This window comes from Dromaius novaehollandiae, chromosome 26, assembly GCF_036370855.1.
Source record: "Dromaius novaehollandiae isolate bDroNov1 chromosome 26, bDroNov1.hap1, whole genome shotgun sequence".
In the NCBI taxonomy this organism is placed as follows: domain Eukaryota; kingdom Metazoa; phylum Chordata; class Aves; order Casuariiformes; family Dromaiidae; genus Dromaius; species Dromaius novaehollandiae.
Window position 1 is genome coordinate 8,708,059 of NC_088123.1, and position 17,796 is coordinate 8,725,854.

Consider the following 17,796-nt stretch of genomic DNA (forward strand, 5'->3'; position numbering starts at 1 on the left):
GGCCCTCTCCTGCCTCTGGGGCTCAGTAAATGGTAGCAAAGTGCTGATCACTGTTTGCACCAACAAACAGCTTCAAAATGGACTTCTCATCTCATGGGAAATTCTGACATCCTAGAATTTGCTTTTGCAAATTTAGAAACATCAAAACATTTTGGTTTGCGACTGTAGAATATTGCAATGTCCAGGTAGCGTGACACTGTGGTATGCAGAACAAAACACTGATCTGCTTCAGGACTCCTTGGCTGAATTTCTTTCAAGAACCTTTGCTTGCACACGAGTGCTGCGTTCTCACGTAGGAGTCTCTGGTCCAGAACGCAGAATCCCTTCTCTTTTGGGGCACTTGGAGACCAACGTGTGCAAGTAACTCCCCATTCTTGGTTGCAAGACCATAAGAAAGTCTCAGGGCCTCTCCGTTTTCAGAGCGCAGTGAGCTTGGCCATCTGACTTGTTTTACTTGGCTGTGCTACAATCTTTTTATTCTAGGCTGAACAGTGTAACAGAAACATCATAGCCAGGCAGGCAAGATGGGGACTTAGGCAAGCTCTGGTTCGAGAGCTGGAGAGCTCTCCAGAAGTGACAGCCATAGCAGTGCAATAAAACTACAGTCATGATTCCGGTTATCCACAGCTGGGCAAACACCACAGGAAAGGTGAGTGGAAAGGAAAATGTCTTCTCGTGGTCATTCCAGGGACAACGGCTGGTGCGACGTGCCCGGAGCATCCCGCACCGCTTACCGGGCTGGATGCAACCCTGACACGCGGCAGAGCAGTTGCTGAGGTCCAAGTGCTGCCCACCAGAGTTCAGCTTTCCTGATCCACGTGGGAAAGCTACAAGACGGTGAGTTTTGGTTGCTAAGTCCATCCGCACGCAAAGCATGGACAGTTCTTGTCCTCAGCCCAGGGAGAGTCTTCGCTGGCTCCCCTCTGCTGTCTTCGATATCCATGTTCACGGCAGCAGCGACCGTATGGGAATCCAAGAGTCAATCGCAAACTGAAGTGGAATTGTCCAGCAAACCATTTTTTTCCTTAAAAAACAAACAAACCAAAAAAAGAAAAAAGAAAAAACACAGCTCCGGTCTAGACCACTAAATTGCTTAATACACAGCGTAAAGCCCCTTGAGTAACAGCTGCCCAAGACGGGCTGCTCTTCTGACAAACCCCTTTCAAGCTGGGTGTTAACTTTCCTGAGTGAAGCCTGTGCAGCCATTTCAGTTTATAATTATGTAGCCTGCTGTTTCTTAAGCCTGTGCATAGTCTCTAATGTCATAATTTAACTTTGCTTTATAGCCATTTATTGCTGGCTTTCCCACAGGGGCCAACATATTCTTACTGAATAATGAGATGCTTTGCAACATGCACAGTTTTGGCTATCCCAGGTCATCTTCTACGCTTTGAAAAGCCCAGCCCAATTAACCATGCTTGTTCCTGGCTCCGTCGTTAATCCCTGCAGGGCCCAAGCGCACTGCCGTCCACCGCAGCTTCCTCTGCCGGCTGTGCCCAGCCGGGGTACCGCCGTCCTTCGCGCCAGCCTGCCCCAGGCACGCAGCTCCGGAGGGACCAGACGGGGCGGACAGGCCGCCGGCACCGCTGTGCCCTCACCGAGGGGGTCGGAGAGGCACCACGGAGCCAGAAACCAGCGCACAGCAGAAGGCGATGCAGCAGGCCCCGTAGAGCCCACGCGCTTCGGCCAGTCGTCGGGCTGTGCCGGCGCGGCACGCTGCCCTGGGATCACGGGGAGCCGCCGGTGCCCGGCAGCGCGGCCCTCGGCGCCCACCCTGCCCGCGCGGGAGCGGGCCCATGCCTGCCCGGCGTCCCCTGCCCGCGGGGCGGAGGAATGCGCGCGCCCCTGCGCCGTTCCGGGGGCACCGGCAGGCCTGGGATAATAGAATATATTAGCCCCGGAGCCCATTCAGCCTGGGGCTCTCTACGAACAATGGCTGCTAACTGAGCTGATTTTTGCCAAATGACTGGCTTTCGTGCATAAGCGGCAAAGCGGAGCCCCCGGCCGGGTCCCGCGCAACAATCCAGCGAGCGCTGCTGCCCGGGGCCCTTTGTCCTCCTGCTGCGTTGCAGGGCATGGGGGAGTCACGGCCTTGCCTGCCCTGGCATTTCTTCCCCGGTTTCCCACCGCGGCACCAGCCCCGTCTCAGCCCCGACAGAGGCGGCAGTGGGGGGAGAGCTGATAGCGGCCAGCCACGGCATCCCGCATCCCCGCTCCAAGCAGCGATGCTGCCAAAGACGCCGGCACCGGTCCGCGCCAGGGCTCGCGCGGCCGCACCGGCGGGAAGCGTCCGTCCCGCGCTCGTCCCCCGGGCGAGGAGGGCAGGAAAGCGCCGGCGGTGACCGGCCGCCTCCCGCCACGTCCCGGCGCTGGGAGCCGGCCACGCCGCCCTGCCGCAGGACAGCTCCCGGAACCCCCGGGAATATTTGCTCTAGATTAGACACCCCCTGCGCCAGCAGAGAGCTGATAGCCCCGGCCGGGGTCAGGCTGCCGAGGAGGATGTTAGTTTTGCTGTGTTTGTTTTCTGTTTTTGCTCAGCAGATAGCTCCGAGGTTTCAATAACACTGATACAGCCAGGAATGTCCCCTTGCCCCTTGCAGGGGGAAATCTGCACGTGGAGGTTTTGCAGCTGTAGCAGCCCCCGCTGCCACCCCAGCCCAGTGCCGGCCGCGGCCTGGGCTGGAGACGACACTTCCCGAAGGCTAACCCGCGGCCGGGCCGGGATCACAGCACTCAGCACTTCCAGCCGCTGTCTCCTGCTAGTGTGAAATTAGCACCATTAAATTCTGTAACTGAACACAATCAGCAAAGGGTTTACTAGCCGAGATAACACATAAAGGACTGCAACAGCTAATGCCTTCAGCCCTGCTGAAAATTCTGACCGTCTGCCCCTAATCCCAGCAGAGAACCGATGGCAAATATTTACAGGGGCTTATAAATATTTATCCTGTAATAACTTGCTGCATTACAGCACGTTCCTCTCCACAAGGCTCAGCGTTACCCTGGACCAGGTGCAGGCTGCTGAGAGGGTCTGTAGCAGATATAAAGTACGTCTGAATAACATAGAGCGAGCGCTGGCGTTCAATAAAATAGGCAGCAGCTGAGCTGCTTGCGTGGAATGCTCTGCAAGTCATTTCATACCCAACAAAAGAAAAATGTGGCTCGGCAGCACAGGTGTGCAGAGACCTTGGTGTGGGTGAAAACTCCTTGCCCGTTGCCAGAGTAACCTGGGGACGTGTTGCAAGTCACTGGAGAGCTGTAAATCACGCTACGGGGCTGATGCGATGGGGCCTCAGCCCGGCTCGCAGCGCCTAAGAGCAACCCCGCTGGGACTTAACACACGTGGGCACTCGGCCACTTCGATGAGGAGCCTGAGAAAAGCGAGCGCTCCAGCCCAGACGTGCCAGAAGGGAGCTGGAGACCTGCGCACCGGGAGGAAACCGCCGTCCTCGCGCTTCTCGCTGCGCGGCAGACTTCCCCGCTCCAACCCGCTGCGCTGCAGAACCGGCTCTGCGTGCGCCGGGGGGGCGGCAGCTCCTGGCGCACTGAACCTGCGCTGCCCTCCCCAACGGTGACACTTGCAAATTCAGCAGGAACCGCAGCGGGACCTTTGGTCCCGCAGACTCGGTACACTGAACACCAGGCACCGCAGGCTCCTTCACGGGTGTCTGCTTCGGGCACCGGGCGGGTTCGCGAATAGTCCCCAGGGCCTGCAGGGCTCACCGGGTCTCCGCCCCGCGGGAAAGCCAGGCTGCGGGCTCCGGCTTCTGCAGGTTCCTCTCTGAACCCTCCGTAGCAGGGACCAGAAAATCAGTGGATTTATAATTTTTCCCTGACTTACCCCTAGTGAATGCTTCTCTCTGCTTCTCAAGGAAGGAAGTGGAGGTGCTGGAGCCCAGAGCCAGCGGCACGAGCTGCCCGCGCCGGGGTGCTGCCCAGCCGGCACTGCGCAGCGTCGCTCCCCCGCGCAGCTTTCGCAGCCCCGCCGCGAGCCGCGCGCTCTTCCTCACTGTCTGCGGCACACGGCTTGCTCAGCGGAGAAGGGAGCCTGGAACCCGTGTTTTCTCGTGTTGTTGTTTCACTTGTGGGGAGGCCAGATGTTTATCTTCCCTCTAATAATTTTTTGAGCCATCCAACTATTTATTTATCTTTTTCATGCTTAATGATTTGCAAAAGCATAAATAGCCTGTGGTTTGGAAGCCATGCTAAAATCTGAGGAGCATCAGAGACGGAGTCTGAACTACTTTCTAACATGAATAAATAAACAGCATGGAAAGGCTCCATTGTGTATATTCTAGGTTGCTATTTTCTTAACCCTGTCTCATTAAGATGGATGGAGTTTCTGCTTATTAGTAATTTGGCAAGTTCCTCTTTGTGTATACGCTGCACTTCTCACTAATGATGCTTTGCTTCAGTGATTAACAAAAGAGACTTCCAGCATAGTCAGTGAAAACACAGCCACGCACTTGGGGCACTCGGTGGAAACCCGATGATCTGGAGATGCAGTTTGCTGGAGACAAGAAACTGCAGGGAACCCAGAAAAGGAAAAGCTGCTGATCATAAAACCTTTTCTGACATTCAAATAATTTTGACCTGAGGACATTGGTTCTTTGATTTACATGTACAATTGCAGAACTGACAGAGTCTAAAACAAAGTGATTCAAAGCCCTCACACTGCTGTTCCTAAAGTGTGTCCGATGGAGATGAAGTTGGCACGGCTACTGCCTGGATTTACAGCTGGCCATTAAAGTATGTTTACAAGCCTTTAGTACAGTGTACACATCTGGTAAATCATTGATTGAACAAATAGCTCCTGGTGTCATGCTGCCTCTGTCAGCTCTTTCCACTACTATGTTACCCCGCGCAGAGTGGTCCGTGCCGGACCCCGTCCTCGCAGCGCCTGTCGAATCCCAGAGGCGCCGGGCAAGGGGCCGCGCGCAGACCCGGACGGGTTTGCACCTGTGACCCGGGGCGTCACTGCGATCCAGCCGTCATCGGACGCAAAGTGGCCCGACGCAAAGCCCTGTGCAGGCCTTGGGCGCTCCCGGCCCACACGCCCTGCCCGGGGACGGGAAGCGGCAGCCCCTGCGCGTGGAGACCCCCCCGCAGAGCCGACCCGGGAGCCCCCCAGCAGCCAGGGCGGAGGTCCGAGGTGGAGCCCTTCTCCTCTGCCCATGCGTCCCACGTGCGCGGCCCGGCCAGGGGGGCCAGATCCACCCACCACCTGGGCAGGACGCAGAAAAATGCCACGTCTGGTATTTCACTCGCACGCCGGTGCCGGGGAGCAGGAGGAGCTGTGAGCCCTGCCGTGGGCAGACCCGCTACAGCCTGTTGCAGCTGTGACAGCATCTGGCCAGCGGTGCAGCGATCGTGGCCAAGCCCCAGCTCCGCTGGCCACGGAGCCGGGCACAGGCCAAGGGGGACGGGCAGGGCACAGAGCAGAGACTGAGCTAGACCAGCTCATTCGTGCAGGCCCTCCCGGGAGCATTTGGGTGGCTGGACAGATAGACATGGGAGAGCAGGACTCCCCGTCCCAGCATGCGCGACAGCGGGGGCACGTGTCCCGCGCGGTCACATCCACGGTGCTCGTCTGCAGCACGGGAGAAGGCGGTGTGGGATCCGCACTCGCTGCCTTTGCTGCAAACCGAGGGTGCAGGGGAATGCTGCCGGCTAGAAACAGTGCTCGCAGTGGTGGGGGGCCGTAAAACCCAGGCACCTCTGCAGGGAGTGGCACCACATGCGGTCGCGTTCCTGCGGAGCAGCGCACAGACCCGCCTTCGCCGCGGTGCCAGGCCTCGGCACCTGCAAACCCCGGGAAACACGCCGGGAGCGGAGGGCCACCAGGGGACGGAGGCGTGCGGAGCTGGGGCGCCTCTGAGGACGGCTTGGAAATCCCAGCCAGACCAAGTTCCCTGGTGTCCTTCCCCCCACGCAGCGAGCCGGGACGAACCCTGGAGAAGCGTCAGCAAGTTACTGCTCTTGGTCCTCCCCGCTGTGACAGAGATTTCAAGTGTTCAAGGTGACATAGGGAACCAATTCTGAGCCCTCCCTTTGCTCCGATGCCTTTAGAAATGCACAGATTAACCCCTGCCATGTGCAACGCCAGAAACCGGAGCTGTGCGCAGAGCCACGGGGGAAGCGCTGCTGGCATCACACCACCTTGGTGGCGGCAGCCGTTCTCTCGCTTTGGCCGTGCAGCACATACAAAACACGAACCCCGGATCCAAGGCCACCTTCAGCTGCTGCTAGAGAAGAGTGGGAAAAGACAAGACCACTTGGCCTGAGGAAGACAAGCACTGAAGGGGGAACCACGCAGGCTGCGGGGTGCTGCCACATTGCTGGGGGAAGGTGAGGGTGGGAGCTCCACGTGTCCCTGCAAGGACAAACCGAGCTGCCGCAGCCCAGTGTCCCGCGCGCCGCCCCTGCCGCGCACCCCGCCGCGCCACCCCTTCCGCCTCCGCCCGCGTCGCTCCCGCCGGCAAAAGCGGCCGTTTCCCACCCCGGCAGCAGGCCGGCACAGGGACCAGGGAAAACCAGCAGAAAACCACTCCCAACCGAGGCAGGGTCTCTTCTGAGCTCATCAAAATTACATTCAGGGTAAGCACAGATGCTACAACCAATTTCAAAACAAACAAACAAAAAATCAGCCAGATTTAACTGTTAGCAATAACCTCTTAAAACAGCAGCTCATTAGCCGCAGTGCCAACAGCTTAAAAGTGCTGGTGTGATTTGTGGGATCCTGTGAGGTCTTCTGGGATTTTCTGGGGTTCTTATAAAACTAATGCAAAAAAGAAACACAGCCCCCGAGTGCTGGGGAGAAAAGTGCATTTCACTTCACGTTAGCACAGGGAAAGGGAGACGCTGAGAGGGCAGACGCAGGGTGGACGTCCCCCATCCGCCCCCAGCCCCGGAGCCTGCCCTAGCCCCACGTGCAGCCCCAGCCCGCAGAGCACTGCGGCAGCCAGGGCCCAGACCTACCGCGACCAGGGGACCTGCCCAAAGGTGGGCACTTGCTTACGTGCTCTCTTGAATAAAAACATCTCAATTCAGCAGGAAAGTGCCTGCAGGGCAGGAACAACCCTTCCCCAGGGCTTTAAGTAGGGGGTGAGTGGCTCTGCCCCAGGCAGCTGTGCCACCAGCAGGACGGGATGAGGCCGAGCATCCTCCCTTGTCCCTCCCCATTGTGCCCAGCTGCTGCTGGTGCGGCCTCGGAGAGCGCCTGGAGAGAGGCTGGCTTTAGGTTGATTTTCTGGGGCACAGCAGCCCCCAAGTCTCTTGTTTTGGAGGGGCTGGCAGTGCATTTGGGAGGGAGAAGGGGGAAATGGACTTTTCCTTCCCCCATAAATAGTTTTATGGAAGATTTTAAGAGGGATTTAAGGAAGAACCTCTTCGCTCCCTCCCCCCTGCTCAGTTGTGCTGTGCGGTTTAAACCATTTGCGGAAGGGAATTAATTAATGCAGGCAGCCGAGCCCAGAGCTCTGCAGCGGCCCGTTCCCGGCACAATGAAGATCCGACTTTTCCTCCCCTGCCTGAGAAACACATGCCCAAAACCCAAGTGCATAAATTTTTTCTAGCCTAATTCATTTTCTAGATTGATGGAGAAAATCCATAACAAATATTTATGACTTTGCAATAAATAACCCTCACAGAAGTTACAAAGAGCTCTGGTGAGTCTCAAGGCAACTTTCAGCGAGCTCCAGGGGTCAGGGCAGATCGGGAGACTAAGTCTATAGTGTTTGAGCCTGCGGCTCATCTGTTTTGAATTACTGGCACTGCTCCGCGGAGCAGCGCTCTCAATGGCATAGCTGTGCTGCGATTCCTCGCCGTGTTTTATTTCTATGGTGGGAGAGAGGCTTCAGAGTTATTAGCTGCGCTCCGCGGCAGCCGGCGGAGGCAGCCGGCCGGGGCGAGGGCGGGCCGGGAGGTGCCGTGCGCCGGGGAGGCAGCGCGGCGGAGCGACGCCCGCGCCCGCGGCATCGGGGCTGCGCGTCCCGGCCGGGCCGGCGGATCCCCGCGCTGGCGCCGGGCGGCTAAGCAGAGGCGCTGCGGCCGTTCACCCCTGCTCCCGCTTTCCCACGGGCTCCCCCCTTCCCGCCGCCGCCGGCCCTGCCGCGCGGCCAGCGCTGCTCCGGGACCGCCGCCGGCCCGCGCCCCGCTCCGCCGAGCAGCCGCCGCGCTGGGGCCGGGCCGGGCGGCGGGTGGTGCCGCGGCGGGGGCGGGCCGGAGCCCTGGGCCGGGAGCCCTCGCGCGGAGCCCGCCCGCGCTGGCCCCGCTCCCGCGGCCGCTCCCCGGCAGGCGACACCGGGCGGCGGAGCCCCGCCGGCCCCGCTCCCCGCTCCCCGCCGACCCCGCTCCCCGCTCCCCGCCGGCCCCGCTCCCCGCTCCCCGCTCCCCGCCGGCCCCGCTCCCCGCTCCCCGCCGGCCCCGCTCCCCGCTCCCCGCCGACCCCGCTCCCCGCTCCCCGCTCCCCGCCGGCCCCGCTCCCCGCTCCCCCCGGCCCCGCTCCCCGCTCCCCGCTCCCCGCCGGCCCCGCGCCCCGCTCCCCGCCGGCCCCGCTCCCCGCTCCCCCCGGCCCCGCTCCCCGCTCCCCGCCGGCCCCGCTCCTCGCTCCCCGCGCCCCGCCGGCCCCGCGCCCCGCGCCCCGCCGGCTCCGCTCCCCGCCGGCCCCGCTCCCCGCTCCCCCCGGCCCCGCGCCCCGCCGGCCCCGCTCCCCGCTCCCCGCCGGCCCCGCTCCCCGCCGGCCCCGCTCCTCGCGCCCCGCCAGCCCCGCTCCCCGCCGGCCCCGCTCCCCGCTCCCCGCCAGCCCCGCGCCCCGCCGGCCCCGCGCCCCGCTCCCCGCCGGCCCCGCTCCCCGCCGGCCCCGCGCCCCGCTCCCCGCGCGGAGCCGTCGGCAGGGACGCGGAGCGGCTCCGCTGCGGGCTGCCGCGGAGCGGGGTCAGACGCGTCTTCTGACCTGCGACCTGCCGCTTCCCTCCGCGCCGCAATTATCTAATACAGCGCTCTCCCGGGCAAGTACAATGGGACAATTTGTCACTTCAATTGTCTGTCAGTCAACACTGAGGCCTTTTCAACGGGCCAACACATGTTTTTTGAGAGCTTGTCAGCAAGGGCTGTCTGGCCAGACACATAACCATGGAAAATGGGACCTTTGTTAATGCTGGTTCTTAGAAAAGTAAATCCATTCACTTTCCTTTTTCATGCCTTCAGTTTGGAATTTGCACAAGAAGCTGAATTGCTCCTGATCCCTAAATGATTGGTCAGAGGATTTGCATGAGGAAGCAGAAATTAATTATTCTTTTCTTTTCTTTTTATTTTCTCTAATTGTGTGTTTAGAAATGAGATTACATTCTCCAGCAGCACGAGGGGCTGGGGGGGGGATTGCTTTGCATTTGTTTAGCTCCTTAGAGCTAAGATCACCTAATCTTTTCAAGCATTTCCTAAGATTCCATCTCTATTTTTCTGCTTTAATGACTCAACAAAGATTGTGCTCCTTCCCGGGGAACGGTCCCGGTGGCGGCAGCGGGAGCGGGGTCTGTCCCGCGGCCGCAGCGCTCGCCGCACGCCCGTGGGCTTTCAGGGCACGGCCTGCGCTGCCCAAGGCTGCCCGAAGCGTCCCGGTGCCGGCGGGCTGGGGCGCCGCCGGGGGTCCTGGTGCTGGCCCGGCTGCTTCCCCTGGCCGCGAGCGCCGTGCGGCCCCGTACTCCCGTCCCTCGTCTGGCTGCGCGGGGCAGCCAGGGCCTGGCACCGCGGGAGACCCCGTCCCCCTCCGACAGCCGCAGCCCCGGCGCGCTGCGCCGTCGCTTCGTGTCCACGCACTGGCTCCAACGACTGTGCTGCAGAGAGAGAAGCGGCCGAAACGGGGTCCCTCGGAAACGTATGATAAAGTAACTGCGCTTTGCACCACGGCCGGGGGGGAGAGCCTCCCCTGGCAGACCGCGGAGTCCGTCTGCCAAAGCTTTGTCACCGCTATGCTTTTACACGGCAGCTCACTACAGCTTTTGTATTTTGCATAGTCACAGGCAAAAAGGCTGATGACCTTTTCAATAGCAGAGATACAAGCTGGTAGAAAAAGAAATCCGTTCTGGTGCTACTAAGAGCTACCTTCTCTTTTTTAAAAGTAGTACCCTTTTGAAATTCCCACTTTCCCTGCCAATGCATGTGTGGAACCATATTCCTAAACACCTGATACCAGATGAATACCTCCATTTTAAGGTATTCACCATTTTCTTAACCATGGCAAAAGTCCTTGTTTTGGGGCATACATGGGCTACTTTATCTGAAAGCATTGCGGAAGTGCTAGAGGGCCCCGACTCAACTACGAGCCCCCACGTGAAAATGTCTCCCAATCCAGCTTCCCAGAATACCACTATCCAAACCTAATTCAAACCATACAGGGAGCCCTGACTTAGAATCTTTCAAGTCTATAAAACAAAACAAATTGGCTTTGCAAGCATATCTCACAATCTAAGCTATGCCTGTAAAGCGGATTTGTCCCCTTGGATCTCCCCTGCATTCGGTGGCCTGAAAGACCCTTTGTTCCAGGGCTCTTCCCTCTCTTTCGTCAGCCCCACGCGGTTGCACCCAGCTGTGTCAGGCTCACGGCGAGGGCTCGCGGCCCGCAGCACCCGGTGTGCCGCGGATGGCTCTCCTGTGCCTCGGCCACAGGGTCCCGGCCATCGCCAGGGCACCGCTGCTCCCGTGGTGCTGCTCCACACAGCACTGCTCCCACGACGCTGCTCCCCGCGATGCTGCTCCCCGTGGCACTGCTCCCACGATGCTGCTCCCCGTGATGCTGCTCCCTGTGATGCTCCTCCCTGTGATGCTGCTCCCACGATGCTGCTCCCGCGATGCTGCTCCCCGTGATGCTGCTCCCACGATGCTGCTCCACACAGCGCTGCTCCCACGACGCTGCTCCCCGCGATGCTGCTCCCCGTGATGCTGCTCCCACGATGCTGCTCCCACGATGCTGCTCCCTGTGATGCTGCTCCCACGATGCTGCTCCCACGATGCTGCTCCCTGTGATGCTGCTCCCGCGATGCTGCTCCCCACGGCGCTGCTCCCCACGGCGCTGCTCCCTGCGGTGCTCCCACCAGGAATCCCGCCGGAGCTGAGCGGGCTTCACCCAGCAAATTGACACCTGGAGGCTGCAGTGAAGGAGAACCAGCTTTCTGCCAGGAAAGGAGGGAAGAGGCTCCGAGCAGCAGCAACATGTGGCATTTCTCAGAGGCAGGATCTGCAGCCTCTGGATCACAGCTGGTTTGACTTACAAATAACAAATGCAATCCTGTTCTTTGCGCTTGTTTTTTCTTTGTAAACACCGAGCGGGATCCCCACTGATACAGGTTCAGATTCCCTTCCCCGAGCGGTGCCGGAGGGTGGGAGCCACGCTGCCCGCGCAGCCCGCCTTGTGGGAAGCCTTCTGGAGCGGGGCCAGAGGCTGGGGGCCCCCGGCAAGTGGGGCTGGGGCTGGACTCCGCTGCTCCTGGGGCCGCGGGGACCAGCAGCAGGGCCACAGCCAGGCTGGCGCCGCGCTCCCTTCCCTGATCCCGGCACAAGCAGGCACCATGCTCCGCTCCCAGCCTCCGCCAGCTCCCTGATCCCTTCCCAGCCCTGGGAATAAGCTGCCATCCTGTCTGGGTGGCCTTGAAGCAATGGTTGGGCCACGCGGAGGCTGGGCAGCCCTTGGAGAACACTGCCCCATGGCACAGGGGTCGGCAGCAGGGCTGTCCAGACCCCGGCTCGCGAGCATCACTCCTTCCTTCCCTAAAACAGCGCAATACATGAGTGCATTTAAATTTCCCAGCTTGCAAATACACTGCTGCGTGACCTTGGCGGGTGTGGAAGGCCTGGGTTTGGTGCACGCACAGGACGGACTTCCCTGCCCGCGTTCGCAGCGGGCGCAGGCGAGGACACGTTGCCGAAGGCACGGCTCCGGGGAAGCACCGCGGTGCTGCTGGAAGGGGCCGAGCCGCTTCGGGCACCACTCAGCAGCGTGCAGCTTGGACACAGCGCCTAGCTCTCTTTAACAGAGTAATTTACTGCCTTTCTTTATGATTTCATGCACACATGCTATATAATTTTAACAGGGTTATTCTAACTCACCATCTTTGAATAGGAATAAGCCTGTTAAAATTATGAACTACTTATGCACAGAATCATAAAACGCTCTAATGCAGTAAGTGGATCTTTTAGAATGGACTGATTATGTGATTAAATTTTCCATGCTCAGCCTTCATGTTAACACAGCAAACCTAAGGGATTCCCAATGATTATTTGCCATTTTATCTGTTCCAAAAATGCAACAGTAGAAGTGCTAAAACTAATATCAATTAAATTCCATTTACCTCCTTTCTTGATTCAGGTTTTCAGCCATGGAAAACTATATTCTCACTTAACATCTCCGGGCCTGTCAGAGGCTGCAGTCTCCAGGCAGGAAAACTGAGATCTATTCTTACGCTTGCTGGGAAGTAAGCTAAACAACTCAGTCCATCGAATGGTCGCTCTCAGTTCTTCAGCTGTATTTTTAGTATCTGATCCTAATCCATTGATGTCCACAGAAGCCAAGCCTTCAGGCCCTGACAGAAAACAGAAAGTTTTGGTGCGGGGACAGAATCTATTTGTTCGTAACTATTCTTATGTTATCCATCTCCAGAGATGACCAGATACGGGACTGAACAATCGGCACATTTACCCAATTATAAAAATTCCACAGAGCCATCTCCCATGTAGCAGTAGTTATATTCCACTGCGAGGGCTTCACCGTTTACTACAAAGGCCAGTGGGATCTCAGACACCCTGAAAACATATTTTTTATGTTTTTATAAACTCTAGTAAAATTGTAATTGGATCAAACTTTGCATTCAAAAGCACATTCTTTGAGAATATTTTATATGCACATAAAACATCTGAGAAAATGTTAACATTATGATCTTAACTGTTTGCACATTGGAACCAGCTAAAGGTTAGGAAAACGCGGTCCATCTGGTGCAGTATTTCAAGCAGATTATTTCTGGGTGCGTTTCCTGCAGGACTGGGCTTGGTGGCAGCGCAGGAGCCCTGCTCCGAGGGATTACCGACGCGCTGCGCCGCGTTCGCCAGGATGCTGGGCGCATCGTCCGCAGCGGGAGTTTGTCTGGTTTATTTTCACCCCACTTGTGGCCGGGTCCCATGGAGGGGGCAGCACCCATCGCGGCACAGGGCGGCTGCGAGCAGTCCCCGCCCCGGGCGGCTCGCAGGGTGCCACGCGCGTGGGTCCGCACGGTGCCGTGCCGCTGGCGCCTGCAGCCCGGCAGCCTGCACGCCGCTCGCCCCGGCACGCCCTTCGGCACGGTGCTCCCAGGCACGCGGGGTGATGCACCCCCAAAGCCCCCCGGTGCTTCGGAGGCCAGCGCAGGCCCCCCTGAGCAGGCCAGGCTGGAGAGAGGAGCTGGGGGGCCATGGCACCCACAGCGCCGTGACGCCTGCTCCGCGGGGCAAGGGCCCCCATCGGAGCAGCGGACCCCCGGCCGCGGCGGAGGCACCGGGCACAGCCAAGGCGCGCAGGGAGGACCAGGAAGGTCTCCAGGCTCAGGTGGGCAGCACAGGGAGACCCGGGGAGCAGCAGCGGCAGCAGCACCCCTGGCTTCGCTGCTCAGCTCCATGCAGCTCAGCGCTTCCTACGCCTGTGCGGAGACTGTTTGTTCAAGCAAGCCAATTAGGTGTTTATTAGCCTTCATTATGGAGTGCGAGAGGGTTAATTAGTTCAGGCTGTTCCGAGGGGGGCTCAAGGGTGAGGCAAGATCAGCACTGCTGATACCCAGGTTCCCAGGGCAACCCACCGCCTAGCCTGATTTTTCTTTTCCTTTTTGTCTCTTCCCTGAGCAAATTAGGAGTGTCATTATCGCATTTGCAAGCTGCTTAGCACAGAGAGTGCACCCGGGCAAGAGGCCGGGGTGCTCGCAGAGCCGCCGGGGCGCGGGAGACGTGAGCAGCCCTGTCCGCTCCCCGTCCCCACCCCAGGCGAGGGATGGGGCGAGCGGCTCTTGCTGCTCCGCCAGCTCTGGATCACCCCCGCCATCGAAAGGCCTCTTGCGGAGGAAGGACAACATTGCGGCAGTCGCTGCTGCAACGTGGATGAAGCAGCCCGGCTTGGCCAACGCGCACAGGGGGAATTGCAAATGCTGAAACAACGGGATTCACAGGAGGGCCAGACCCCCGGTGGGTCCCCAGCTCACTCCCGCCGCGCTCAGCATAGGACCACAGAGGAATGGCCATTCCCACCCTGGCTCCGTGTTCCCCCCTCAACGGCCTGCCCGGCCTCCCGGGTGAGTTGGAGCAGTTTCCAGAAAGACAAGGGTTAAATGCAGACAGAAAAAGGTCTTTAAGACAGTCTGGCGCTGTCTGCTTTCCCTGTGTACCCGGATGCCCCCAGCCCAGTCTGTCACCCTCTGTATCGTCTCTGTTTGCACTAGTGGCCTTACCTGTGGTTTATTTGCCCACAAACTCCGCAGGTCGGGTCGGGTGCAGGAGCGGCTGCTCTGAATGCAGATTTCTGTATCCCCTGTGACAGAAAGAACAAACATTATCATCTTTTCAGCGAAAGAAAATGAAAATGTAACAGAAGAGCACACTGAAATAATTCCTGCCAGACTGAACTCTGTCAGTCAGGTACGAGATAACAATTGCCGTGGCCCTACTTAATTATTTCTGCTCCAGCTAATCGTGAAAAAGCAGGCATTTCCACTTAAAAGAGGCTCTGAGTGCTCTGTGGGATGGCGATTTCCCTGCGGAGCTGCAGGTCCCCAGGGCAGTCCCTGCCCAGCCCCAGGAGGGCTTTGAAGAGGGATTCCTTGGGGGTGGCATTACCCCGGCATTTTTCCACGACTAGAGGGGTCTCAGCGTCCGAGGACCCCCCCAGGAAAACTCCCGGGAGCTGGTCCAGACCTTGCTAATCATGCAGCTATTAATGCACCCTACGTGCAAGCACTCGGGCATCCAGCTCCCCTAACATTTCCAGCACGACGTTTACAACAACATCTGCATTTTCAGAAATTTAAGGGAAATAAAGGTCCAAAGGGGATGTCCGGAGAAGGTCTGAACTGCCTCCTCTCCTCTCCAGACCCCACGCTGCACACACGGCTCCCGGTGTGTGGCCAAAGCACAGTCCAGAGAGAGGTCCGGTCCCTCCTGCTCCCTCCCGGGGCTGTGCAGGGCTCGTGCTGGGTGAAGATAGCTCAGGGCCTCCTGAGGGATACAAGAAAGCCAGGCACATACCCACCTTCTGTGGCAGCAGACTTTCTCCCACTGGCATGTTATATTTTTTAATAATGAATAAAAGCAAAGTAGTGAGGTGCCGTGGTCCTGCAGGGAAAAGATGAACTCACACCAGCCTGCAATTTATCATAACGACATGAGTCCAAATTTGTAACCAGCCTGCACATATTCTCCGGGGAGGAGAGCCCTAAGCACGCCACTGGTAGTTGTCCTCCGGGACGGGCTACCGATCTCTGCGCAAGCGCCGGCTCCCGATGGCTCCCGAGCCCGCCGCTCCGCTGCGTGAACACGGCTGCCTGCTCCGCAGCCGCTGGTTTATTGCCATCATAAAACACATACACCATCGGCTTGACGTGCTTGCAATCTCCCTCTTAGCCATAAAAATGCAGAAAAGTGCCTTCAGCAGAGGAATAAAGCTGAACCCTACAGTCAGATACTGCAGCCGCTCCCAGACGTGCCAGGGCTGGGCAGGCCTGTGAAACAGCACAGCCGCACTGAGCAAGGCCAGGTCACCCAGCCAGGAGCATTTCTGCCTCTAAAAACACGAATTAGAGACCACAATTTACTACCAACATCTGGAATTCCAATGCCCTTGCAATAGATAACATCTGGATTGAATTCTCCTTTTTTTTTTTACAGGGTCTTCTTATTTAATAAATAATAATAGTTTATTACTGCACTGTAGAATATCATAATCCTTTTCTCAGCGAGAATGAAAAAGATTCAGAAAAAAATAGAAAGTGCTTTAAACAGAATGATGCCAAGAACTAATGAAAACAGAGCATTTCCTCAACAGAGAGATGGGTCGACGCATTTCTGCATTTCATGGCCCTCAGCTCAGTGTGCACTTGCAGATGTGCCAACAAGTGAACCAGCAATTGCTAATAAAATTTCGGCTCACGTGAGCTGGGAGCTGCAGAACGCGCCCCACACCGCCTCAACCGGGGCTGCTGCCCCACAGCAGCCGCACGGGCCGGGCACCGCTGCCTCCCACACGCGCAGCTTCACGGAGCTGCTCACCAGCAAGCTTTGAAACCTTGTAAGTTTTCATTTAGTTTGCCTGGTGCAAACTAAAGGCATCTCCTTGCTTTTTATAGTTATTATCCCTGAAATAAACCGAAAAGTCTCCCACCTGAGGCAGCAAGAAGAAACAGTGTAAGTTAATACAGTGGGTTCACACAGAAAATTTCTAGGTAGCACCAACTTGCCAGCAGCCAAAACAATCTTCTGATAGAATATGCCTGAAAAATGCCCTTTTTCTGGAGATAAGGAAATAGACTTGCCACTGTGTGTGTGTGTGCATGTACCTGGTTGCTATGGCAAGAGGAAAAGAGTGACAAAACACGCGTGCTTCCTTAATTAACACAGACATACACTAAATAATTGGCCGATGGCTGTTGCAGGAAGGGTTGCTCCTAGGATCTCCCACTTCTCAGGAAATCCCCCCTGAGGACTGTGCGGCAGTGCAGGCTCGGGACGCCCCTCATCAGTGGCTGCTTTTTTTTATAATCCCACGTGCACAGCTTGCCATGGGGAGCTTGGAAATCTTCCTTCATTTGTATCATTCTCCAATTTTCCTGGTTTCTGAATTAGCTGAAAGTTTACTGTCATTTTTCAGGGAGTCTGTGGAGGCCACAGCACTGGTTATACTGAACAGAAGCATTCCCCCTCCCGAGGAGGTTGCCCTTACGTTTTTGTTCAGTTGATTTTTTTAAAATAATGTCGTTAAATCCAGAGTCCATTTAGCTGCAGCATGTGGATCTTCCCACTGCCTAAACGACTTTCAAACGAAACTATCTCTTTGCATATCTAATTTCCTGTTACCCACAAGATATCCGTGCTGGGCTCCCGCAGGTCCTGGAGAACGTACGGGGCTCTTTCGAGCCCGTCACTGCAGCTCTGAACCTGCATAAAGGTCCGCGGAGGATCAGCTGTGCGCGGGACCGGGGTCCACGGAGGATCAGGGCCCGCGGGGTCTTGGCGCGGGAGCTGCCTCCGCGGGGCCGGATCAGCCATACGCTTGGGCAGCACTGCCCTACCTGTCGCTCCCAGGTGTCTCGCAACAACGTAAGTCGAAGAGGGGAGAGCAGACAAGGTGCAAAATTCTGGGTTGGGACTGAGTAATTGCCTTTGCTGCTGGCCCAGCTTTGGTTTCCCGGTGTTCCTTAAACTGAGCGATCTTTGACCTTGCTTATGCCTGGCAGAAGCAGGGCTCCCAAGGTCAAAGGTTAATGGGCCTGGAAATGATCATATGCTTATCAGCAAAATAAACTTGGAATAAAGCTGGAGCGAATGCCAGGCTGTTCCCACTGGCTCGAATTCCTAAGAAAACACAATGAAATTAACACCCGGGCAGCGAAGGCCGCAGAAGGGAGCGTTGCCCGGGCCGCCGGCTGCCTCGCGGGCCTGTGCGCGCTCCCACGCGAGCAGCGCCGACGTCACGAGCGCTCCGTTTCTGCCCTGAAGCGCCGCTTCGGGGCTCCCCCGCGGCACAGAGCAGGCGGCCGCCATGACCGGGTGCCCCGCGGCTGCCGGGCCCGTCCC

At 58.0% G+C, this 17,796-nt stretch overlaps 1 long non-coding RNA gene across 4 annotated transcripts; it reads right to left on the reverse strand.

Moving 5' to 3' along the window:
• Window positions 1-9,291: 9,291 nt before the first annotated feature.
• LOC112990464 (uncharacterized) lies at window positions 9,292-17,449 on the reverse strand. 4 transcript variants are annotated; one of them, XR_010385154.1, is made up of 4 exons: window positions 16,627-17,449; window positions 14,460-14,539; window positions 12,345-12,575; window positions 9,292-11,168 (listed from the first exon to the last, which is right to left on the reverse strand). It is a non-coding gene; the product is annotated as an uncharacterized LOC112990464 (long non-coding RNA). The 4 variants fall into 4 exon arrangements; XR_010385155.1 differs by having other exon boundaries at window positions 9,292-11,144; window positions 17,077-17,448; XR_003261083.2 differs by having other exon boundaries at window positions 9,292-11,144; window positions 16,627-17,447.
• Window positions 17,450-17,796: the final 347 nt, after the last annotated feature.